Genomic DNA, 2,947 nt, shown 5'->3' with positions numbered 1-2,947 from the left:
AGCATTGAACGAGGAACCAGGAGGACACAGTTCGATTCCTGGTCAGGGCACATGCCCAGGTTATGGGCTGGATCTCCAGTGGAAGGCTGTGCAGGAGGCAGCCAATAGATGATTCTCTCTCATCGTTGATGTTTCTATCTCTCTCTCCCTTTCCCTTCCTATCTAAAGTCAATGAAAATATATACTTTTTAAAAAGAAATTAACTTTGAAAGGCCCTTACCAACGGGGAAAAAAGGGATGTTACCAACTGAGATTGGATCTGTTCATCTAAATCACAGATCATCAAAAGAGTAGTGTCTGGCCTAGGAGTTTTAGAAAGTTGTTTTTGTACTTTAAGCAGAAAAACTGAGCTCCAAGCAGGCACATTCAGCTTTGGAAAACTATATTATTTAACCTAGGCTGTCTTGTTTCAAAGTTTAAAAATAAAATACTTTGCATTCTAACTTACCAATAAGATAGATCTTCAAGTTATTTTAATGTTCTTTCCCCAATAGGAACTTGCATTTTGAGCATTCAGAGACAGTAAGTCAGAACCTGCCAACTTCTTATTGAAGGGTTTCTATCCAACTAGAGAAATCTCAAGCATAGCCCCCCAAACACATTTGCCATAATACAGGCTAAATAAGAAAACGGTGAACTGCTGTTAAAGGTTCCTGATTCCTATCAAGTGTACCCAAGGCAACGCTCTTGCACTGTTAGGAAGTTCTTATTTGTTCTCCAGACAGTAACATACATGATGACACCACTGCTCAGGGGGAACCTTGAATAATTTATTTTGGTCAAGTTTCTCAAAAGGCCCAGAGGAAAAAAGTGACATTTCTTCTGTTTTGGATATGCTCTGATCACAGAGCTCAAAATAGTGCCTGCTTTGGTAAAGAAACAAGCACTTGTATCAGTTTCATTCTTTAGGACAGTGGTAGAAACTACAGAATCCTGCAGATGATCCATGTTTCATGTTAAGTGTGTGACTAAAATATGTTGTTAAAAAGTTACCACATTTTTTAAAGAGTATTTCAGTCATCACTGTTAGGTCAAACCACCATTGAAATTCCCCCACTCTAAGCGCATGTCAATTGTGAAGAAAGCAGTAAAAGGAGATATATTCTCTTCACAGATATTAATGTCAAAAAGTTAAACATTTCCCAAGTCCAACCAGAATAACCAATACTTCCTACTACCTGCATGACTATTAACTATTTTCATGGAAATATCACAAAAAGATCACAGACCACTTTAGACTATATGTAGCAGGTCATGATTTGCCTTTGTGTATTTAGATGTGTATGGAATACTTGTATCAGTTAGTGGAAATTATTTACTATAATGTTGGGATTAGGCAATATTACTGCATATGGGCTCCCACCCCCCAACCTCCTATCACCTACCCCTACTGCTGCATGCGTCTGTCTACATGGCTAACTTTTAATATGTATATTTTTACATTATGTACATTCTTAATCGGCCTGTCTTGTTTAGATTGTATGTCACTATATCTGACATTCTTATAACTACTGTGTGATCGATAAGATTCCTATAAGAAATTCTGCTTTTTAAAAAACAATACCATGCTGAGAGGGGTTTCATATCCCACGTTAGTGGGTAGTCACTCTATATTTATAGGATCTTTAAAACAAGTACATTAAAAAAAAAAGAAGAAGAAGGTATCAAAGCTAATATGCCCTCATTCCAATGCACAGGCTGGTGAGGCCATGGGTCACCGGGGTTATAAGATGTGCTAGACGGCAGGGACAAGCAGGCATGGCAGACCATGGCAGAAGGCTACGTGGGGCAATCGAGGTGGAAAAGTGAACAGAGAGCGCTGGGAGATGGAGCTTGTAGGGTCAGCCCAGACCATCGCTTTTGTCAGGGCTTCTTTGGGAGACCCAGGCTTATCCTCTGCCTCAGGAAAACTCTGAATCAAAGACTCCACCCACAGAGCCTATGTCCCAACTTATCCTAACTCCTAACCACTTCCCAGCCCACGCCACTCAAAGCCCCACATCCAAGGGCCAGGGTTGCTCTCATAGTGTTAGGCATCCAGCCCTGCTACATGTCGGTGTATTGCCTTAGAATAGGGTATCTCCACAGTTGCATCTGCTCCTACTCCTTCTGACTCTCGCCCTAATAAAGGCTGCTACTATAGGCCTGTTATGTGCTAGAAGGTCATTTTTTTTCTTAACAAAAATCATATTCCCAGAATGCTTGAGAAAATATTATCATGCCCTTTGCCCTGGTTAGATACATGGACATGGAAGGAGGAAAGAAACTAGCTGGCAGACCTTGCCTCTGATCTATCCTGAGTGCCTTGTATTCATGGGCTCAGTACAGGGCACACAGTCCGTTCTGTTCGTCCACAGAGGGTCCACTACAAAGAATGTCTAAATGTGAAGAACAACACCGTCTCAATAATGCCACAGATAAGATTTATTTTGGACACAAGCTCTTTAGAATCGGCCTCTCCACCACTTTAGATCTTCATCTTCTGGGACTGCACGTCAAGGGATAGACACTTGCCAGGAATGGTGTGTGGAAAATGTTATGCCAAGCACTGGATCCATGCATTCATGAGCAATCTTCTGGGGCTGGTCTCCAGGCACGCTTACACCCCCCATTCTTCCTCCACAGGGTCATCAATACCATCCTTTTAAAATATACATTTGATCATGACATTTCCTCTGCTCAGAAACCTCCAGCAGTCTACCAAACTCTTTGGCAAGGGAACACATTCCTTTCTGGACCCTGGTTTGGATGATCCTCTACTGAGATGTTGCAACTTCTACTGACCACAATCTCAATCACTTTCCCATCTCCAGCGTAGGACCCACATTTCCCCATCATCTGTACTGCCCTTCCTTACTGTGGCAAACTGTATGCCTCCTTTAAGCTCTTCCTTAAATGTTCTCTACTCTCGGAAATACTTCCCAACCTCCACTGATCCACCCACCCA

General features: G+C 41.9%; 1 long non-coding RNA gene across 1 annotated transcript in view; it reads right to left on the bottom strand.

The window, feature by feature from the left end:
* Positions 1–2,405: 2,405 nt before the first annotated feature.
* The window catches only part of LOC102247498, a 21,076-nt gene continuing 20,534 nt past the window's right edge, over positions 2,406–2,947 (bottom strand). Inside the window, exon 3 of the long non-coding RNA XR_001360925.1 lies at positions 2,406–2,641. This is a non-coding gene — a long non-coding RNA (uncharacterized LOC102247498). The remainder of the gene's footprint in view (positions 2,642–2,947) is intronic.

Source organism: Myotis brandtii, unplaced genomic scaffold, assembly GCF_000412655.1.
Source record: "Myotis brandtii unplaced genomic scaffold, ASM41265v1 scaffold1327, whole genome shotgun sequence".
NCBI classification, from domain to species: Eukaryota; Metazoa; Chordata; class Mammalia; order Chiroptera; family Vespertilionidae; genus Myotis; species Myotis brandtii.
Note: the sequence above shows the minus strand (reverse complement) of the source record. Positions and strands in the feature narration are given on the sequence as shown.